We start from the raw sequence: 8,229 nt of genomic DNA on the forward strand, positions 1-8,229 counted from the left end.
TCCTGGGTATTTATTCCCAGAGAAATAAAACCTTATATTCACACAAAAACCATGAATGAATGTTCATAGCTGTTTTATTTGTAATAACAAAAGACAAAAAAAATTTAAATGTCTTTCAACAGATGGAAGGTTAAACAAACTGGAGTACATTCATTCAACAGAATACCTCTCAGCAATTAAAGAAACAAGCTATTGTTATTTACAGTAATTTGGATGTATCTTAGGGCATTCAGCAAAGTGAAAAAAGCCAATCCCAAAAGTTACACCCAATTTGATTCTATTTATATGACGTTATGTAAATGATGGAGGACATGACAGTGTTTGCCAGAGGTTTCGGAAGAGCAGGGGGCTATGACTGTAAAGGATAGAATAATGAGGGAGTTCCTTTATGGGGACAGAACAGTTCCATATCTTGATTGTGGTGGTGGTCACATGAATGTGTACATGAGATTAAATATCATAGAATTGTACACAAAGACATACATAAAATGAGGGCATGCAAAATGGTTCAATATGAGTAAGCCTTGTAGTCAATTGTGTTAGTTGTGCCAGTCAGTTTTCTGGTTTTGATCATGCTTTCTAGTTATGGAAGATATCACCAGTGGAGGAAGCTGGGTGGTAGGTACACGGGACCTCTCTGTACTCTTTCTGCAACTTTCTGTGAGTCTGTAATTATATCAAAATAAAAAGGTTTAAAAAATACTACATATAAAATCGAAGGGATATAATTAAAACAGGGCTCAGAGGAAACATTCATACCCTCAAACAATTAATATTGCTCAACAAAGAATTCTAGCCAAATCAATGGATTTGTGGTGTCACTTCTGCCATTCAGTGACTTCCCGTGAGCATAGGGTCTGTCTCTGAACTCTCTGTCCTGCTCCTTTGGTCTATCTGTCTGTACTGGGGTCAATACCACAGTAGATGTATTACTTTGACATTGTAGTGTATCTTCATATTGTTAAGACAAGCTTTTCATGGACTTTCATTTTTCCATATGAATTTTAGAGCAATTTTATCATTCTCCCCCCTAAGAAAAAAATTCCACCTGGAACTCTGTTTGGGAGTACATTAGATTTATGGATAAATCTGTGGGGACTAGAAAACTTCAAAATGTCAAGTTATCTAAGCAAAATGGCTCCCTTTTCATTCAATCGTCTTATACAAGGGTAGGCAAAAGTAGGTTTATAGTTGTTCATAAAAGGGGGTGGGGCACATGCAGGTTATGATTACTACAACAGCTTTATTAAGCCCATGTTTTGCATATTCACAACTATAAAACTATTTTTGCCTACCCTGTATGTCCTTTAATAGCGGTTTTAAGATTTCTCCACAGGAAATCTTTTCCTGCTCTATCCCAGCCTCTGGGGTTAAGGCCGAGAAGGGGACCCTCACAGTCCTTGCCCAAATCTCCAGCAAAATTAGCTTCTTCCCATCTTTGCTAGGGGCCAAAGTCAGCAGCCCTCCCCAGGTGTGGTTTTTATTGTTGATTAACCACCATATATGATTTTTTCTCACTTTTTTTCATTAGTGGAATTCTATTAGGCACATTGCATGTTATGAGTGAAAGAGAAATTCTGTTTTTTAAAAAATCTCTTTACTATAAGAATGAGGGGTGAAAGAGGTAATTTTTTAAAATTTTCTCCATAGATATCTTGTATGTTTTTGCTTCTGCTAAGTCCTATACTCTATATAGGTTTCTTGCCCTTGTGAACAATTTCTTCTTTTTTACTATATTTTCTAGTAAATTATGGCCATATAAGGCAATGCTATTGATTTTATAGTTGGCTCTTATATCTGGAAAACTTTCTGAACTTTCATCGGTTCTAACATAGTGCATGTTGATTCTGATTGTTCCTAGGTAAATGATTATATCACCTCAAATAATGACAGTTGTACGTCTTCTCTTGCAGTCTGCTTGTATTATACTTAATGGATAAATCGGAGAAGGCAAAGCTGTTTTTATCAAACACACATTAGTAAGTGGGTCTTGTTTGCCTAATATTTTCTTTATGTGAATTTGGATTCTTAAAAGTTTTCTAAGTTAGCTTCAGGAAGAACAAATTTTTATAGCACAATTAAAAGATTAGGAGTTTATGTTATTCTTCAGAATTTTATATAGGCACTTATTTATTCTATAAACCAGTTAGAACAAAACTCCTTTAATTTAAAAAAATTTGTAATCTAATTTACTCATACCTTCCAGACATAGGGAAACACGCACATACACATTAAGAGCTTTACTTCTACAATTTCAGACACAGGTCAAGTGACACAGACAAAGAGAGCTATTCTCCTTCCTAGTGGGCATGAATTTTTTAATTAATTTGTATTCAAAATAGACAAACACATACGCAAACAAATTAAAAAAACAACGACTAACAAACCAGATTCTCTGTCACTTGTCACCCAGCATACATATCTATCATTTATCTACAGAAATCTCCAACGGTCAGATCATCAAGCTAAATCCCCAGTCACTGCTATCACAAAATAGGTATGACTTATGGGCTGTAAATAAACCAAAGCCAAAACCAAAACACAAAATTAAGTGAGGGGGTAGGGGAGAAATAGAGACTATAGAGTTGGCAAAGTTGTTAAAGTTCTATTGACACTTAGGATTCACTTATAAGAGCCAAGGGGAATACGTGTCTTGGCTTAAGCTGCTCATGAACTTTACTTCTCTGGGCACACAGTCTATTGTGCATCTCAGCAGGAACTCCAAAATTGTTATAATATTTCTAAAAGATGACATCATAACCTTATACAAATATAAAATGAACAGTTAGCAAAGATTTTAAATTAACTCATTAATCAATTAGGCAACCAGTTAGATGTTACAACTGCTTCAAATGAGAATTTGGTTTACAGAGATTTATATTCTCTACTGGATAAAATCTATTTGCATTGTCATGATCAGGAATCAATTATGTAGCTATAGACCAGAAACATTTGCATTACAATCAGTTCTACAAGTTAACTTCTATCTCTACAAAGATGGAAAATAGCCTAATTAAAGACAACCAAAGGCAAAGATAACCTAAATGGGTGGGCTAGACAAAATATCCACTCATCTTTTTTTGCCCATTTCAAATTTTTTAACTTTTCAGAAAAGAATAAAAATAGTATAAATCCACAAAAGTGAAGAAAGTGAAAGCAGTTGTCATGGGGAAGATAGAACAGTGGTTGGATGTGTGTGGTAACTGATTTAGTGGAGTAGAAAAAGGAAACTCAAGTGTCACAAAGGAGTATGCCAATGAAAAACAATCCAATTTATCCACAGAACCTTCTGTGGAGCACAGAAGTCAGACGCACGGAATGCCCCAGAAGGCAGGGAAGACTAAAAGCAGAAGGATCAATTATATGGATATCTACAAAAGGAACAACTAGAATCCTGTATTTTCACCTCTATTCCACCCAGAAAATTGACTACGCCTACCTTACCCCATCAAAAACCACAGGTTTACTCTCTAGAAAATTGTCCCAGTGGACTTCTAGATTTAAGGACACTAGGCACAGCACAGCCCCCTTGGGTTGAGGTGCAACCTAAACTGTAGAGCTACAATAGGTGGGGGAAGGGTAACAGGACACTACCTTCAAGAAAAAAATATCTTAGTTGATGTGTTTGATTCTATTGAGAGTGATTTTACATTATAATTGAGAGTTTGAAAAGAATTAAAGATACTTGTGAGGGAGAAACACATTTTCCTCTAGCCTCAAGGTTCTTCTGGCTGCTCTAATAATCAAATAGGCATGAGACGTTAGTAAGAGAAAATAACCAAATTTAATACATACATATGTATGGGAATCCCACATACATGAAAGAGTCAGAGACCCTCCGTGCATCAGAGGTTCAGAGATAAAAGGGGGTATTGAGGTACATAAGACATCCCGAGCTAAAATGAGGTAATATAACTTGGGGGTCTTCAAAGGGTCATTGCAGGGTGATAAGAACAGAGGTTTAGTAAGTAGAAGTTTAGCTGCCATATAGATAGGTCAAAAGAGGTTATCTATGATCATCTCTTATTATGAACAAGGCCCCTGATTCAAGTTTTTCTGGTAACTAAAGGAGGGAACAGAAGTTTCTCCTGAGCCTTTGGAGAAACTAACAACTCAAAACAGTCTGCATACCTGAGAGGCACATCTTGGAGCAACTCCTTCTGAACCTCTAAGTCAGAGCACATGAAACTGATCATGTTCAACTGTTTGGGACCTACCAACACAATTTCAAGCAAACAAAAACCCGAGGCAATTGTTAACTCCAGGAAAAAACAAACAAACAAACAAACAAACAAAACAAAGATCTGTACAGGAACAAAAATCTAATCACAGTAAATTATTCAGCTCAATTATAAACAATATTTTATAGTCAAATAATGTAAACACTAAACCAAGAATTAGATAATATACACAGAGAAAAAGCAAATAGAGGAGAGGGGAGGGAAGGAGGAGCTGGTATTAGCATGCTAAATCTTCAACATCCATTGATAAAAATCAATAGAAAATGTTTAAAATTGATATAATAAAGAAAAATGATATAAATTATTTAGAAATGTGGAGTCAAGTACCAGTGAAACAGCTAAAAGTGGTAAAAAACAGTTGCTTGTGGAAAACTCTAATTGGTTTTATTCAGTGGTTCATGACTCAGGTAGCATCCCATCTAGCAACTAGAAGGTTCTCCAAGGGGTTGGACAAAATGGAAGGTGTTTATAGGAAGAAGGGCGTGACAGGGAAGTTATTAGGGAAAGAAAACAAGCTATTATTTTTAGACCAGAATATCTTCTTGTAGGAGGAAGAGAATAGAAAGAGTTTTATCATGTGAATTGCCTCTTGCTCCTTTGGGGGATTTGCAGGGCCCATGTGACAATTTACCTTACTGGTGCTTGATCAGAAAATTCCAGATTGGTTGATTAAAATTATATTTCAGAGAGAGGCTGAAACTGCAATCAAATCAGGTATTAAATCTACATTTGGTATCATAGACTTAGCATAAGCGATGCCTTTTTGGGTCTGTGGTTTTCTCTTTGATACCTTGTTGTACTTAGAATTTCGTACTATCTGCATATATTGTTTTGAGAAAAATAAAAAAATAGGAGGGAAAAGTGTAGTGAAGAAAGATAAAAGGCAATCAAGGAACTGAGGGAAATATTTATAACATTTATATGGTAAGATTAACTTTATTAATATATAAAAAGCTCTTTATAAGTCAATTTAAAAAAGACCCAATTTAAAATAAGCAAAGAATATGAAAAGGCAGCTCACAGAAAAAGAAAAAAAGGTTCACAAATATTTGAAAATATGCTGAATTGTACTTATAACAAAAGAAATTCGTTTTAAAACAATAGAATACATATTTATATACTTATCTGATTGACAAAGATTTCTTAAATTATTTGCTAATACACATGGTTTCCAAGAACATATTGAAACAAGAACTCTAATATAGCAGGACAACCTACTTGAAAACCACTTTGATATTTTCTCATGTGCACAAAAACATATGTGCAAGATAGACCAGAAGAGCAATGTTTGGAGTTACAAGTAATGTAAACAACCTAAATGACCTTCAACTCAGAACTGGCTACATTAATTATGGTACTTGTAGCAGTGAGACACTAGGCAGCAGTCAGAAAAAAAACAAGAAAGTTCTCTCTGTATTGATATGGAAAGTTGGACAAGATAAGGAAAAAGAAAAATGGGAATCCACGTTTGTTATATTTTCCTGTTTGGATAGAAAGGCAAGAGGAAGAAAATATCTTCATATTTGACTTTATATGCAATGAAGAAACTCTGGAAGACACAAGGAAGTTGTACAAATGGTTTCTTGTTTGGCAGGTTTGGCAGTAGTCATGGTGGGAACTGAGCATAGGTGAATAAGACTTTTCATTGTATATTTTTTCATACTACTTGAATTTCAAACTATGTGAATATGTTATCTATTCAGAAATGCAATAAAATATGAATGAATAAATAAATAAATAAGAATGAAGTGAATAATATGTGCTGATTCGAAAGTATTTCCAAGGTATATTCAAGGAAAACGTAAAACATTCCTCAGGTCTGGTAGAAGGAAAGGTCAATGGGAAGAAGTTTCCATCAGATGGCATTGCCAAAGGCAGTGCGGGAATTCTTGGAGAAGTAGGGGCAGCCTCTCGGGAAGAGGTGGTCTGGAGTGTCCCAGCAGTTCCCTACCTCCTCCTGATTGTTGGTGAGGTGGGTGGGAGAAGGTGGGGAGGAGTGGAGATTGGAAATGGGCCCCTTTCTGGGCCAGAGCAATTTGATACCCGTGGCCCTGGGAGGGACCAGGATTTGTGACCTTCTGCTCCCCTGGCCCGCCTTTGGAGAGTACAAGTGAAGAATCACGATTTACATAAAAACTAAAGCAAGGCCCAGTGCTGCCTGGTAGCTGAAGGAACTTCTAGGTCCCCTTCCTTCTGAGTCTCCAGGTGAAGACCAACTCGATGGCTCATACCCCAGCCTGAGTAACACCAAACATTTACTCAGGGCCCCGGGGGTTCTGGGTTTGGGGTCTCACTCTGTCAGCAGAGGGAACAGACTTGCCTGACCCAGGGAGCCTCCTGGAGGTGTCTGGTTGGGACATTCAGATTCGTGAGCAAAGCCGATGTGGGTAATCCGCACAGTCAAGAAGAGCAACACAAGCAGGTGCTCCTCGCCAGCAGCCCACAATGGCCCAAACACAGTGACATGCTGCCAGTGGCTGCCCCGAGGCTCCTCTTGGCACAAGGGCAGCCATGTGGTCATTGCCATTACTAATACCAGCTCCTGAGGCCTGGTTCTCCCAAGTCCAGGTGGCAGCATCCGCAGAATACGGGGCACTGAAGGGACCATAAAAGGCTGATGCTTTCTCTGGCCTAACATCTTTGGCTACCTTCTACTCTCTCTTTAGAGGGGTTACAGTTGTGCATATGAAAAATAATACAATAAATACTAACGCAAGAATAAACTCTGTTTTGTGCACTCACAACTATGAACCACAACGGTGTTTTGCCCCATCCTGTATAATATGCTGTATAATATGCAAATCCCTCTGGTGGATTTCAGAATCACCTGGGAGCCCAGAAGGCACACAGAGGCCCAGGATCCTTCAAATAGCACCGAAACTGGCCTCTGCTCTTACCAAGTTCACCAGGTGATTCTGAAAGGACCACGGTTGGAGAACCACTGTGCTGAATTATTTTCAAACATTATCCCACTTAATCCTCAACACTCCCTTAAGAGGTCAATATTATGTTCTTCAATTAGAAAACAAATGCCTAATAGGCCAGACAGAAGAGTGTTTGGGTTCAAATCTACTATCTTCTTGCTGGCTGTGTGACCTTTGAGAAGGCACCTAACCCCTCTGAACCTCATTTTCATCAAACATACTAGTGGGAATTTGCTGACACCCCTTCCCTTTAAGAGTTGCTAAGAGGGTTCAGTGGAACAAGCCTGGAAAGCCAGGAGGAGTGCTCAACACTCACAACAAAAGGTCACAATTGTTATTCTAATCATGGGTCAAACCACTTATTGAAAACAAAACACTATGTAATAAAGTTTTTGAAAGGGCACATCTCCATTGATTTTAACATATCAAGCAGCATTTGATAAATGGTGGGAGAGTGTATGGACCAATATCGTATTGATTAACTCACTAATGTTTTCATTCAATTTGAAGTTTTGAAAAGAAAGATTGCTGGTAGCTCACAGCATCCCTGGTAGTCAAAGTCCTTCTGCCCTGCCTTCTACAGAGTATGCAGAAAATTGGGGCTTTCTGCTGCACAAAGCCCCCCCCCACCCAAGGCAAGCAGTCTTCACTCTGCAAACATTTGTTTATTCCTCATCTGCCCTGTGCTAGGCACAGGGGACATGGTGGTTAGATAGGAAATGGCCCCTAATCTCAGGGTGAAAGACAATAAATAGAGTTTGCCTAATCTGGAAAATGTCAGATATTCCTTAGGTCTATGTGTGTGACCGCCAAGGGCCCTCAAAGAGTTCTTGGAGGAGAGGCAGGGACAGTCCCCTTGGGAAGAAGTGGTCTGGAGTGACCCCAGCCAGCTCCCTGCAACAGAGAATTGCAGATTGGCCCCTTCCTGGGCCAGAGCAATTCGATCCCTGGGGCCCTGGGAGGGATGAGGGCTTGTGACCTCCTGCTCTGCTTTTTGGGAGCAAAGGTGGAGAAGAAGCACAATTTACATAAAAACTGAAGCAAGGCCCTGTGCTGCCTGGTGG

Source organism: Molossus molossus, unplaced genomic scaffold (assembly GCF_014108415.1).
Source record: "Molossus molossus isolate mMolMol1 unplaced genomic scaffold, mMolMol1.p scaffold_m16_p_18, whole genome shotgun sequence".
In the NCBI taxonomy this organism is placed as follows: domain Eukaryota; kingdom Metazoa; phylum Chordata; class Mammalia; order Chiroptera; family Molossidae; genus Molossus; species Molossus molossus.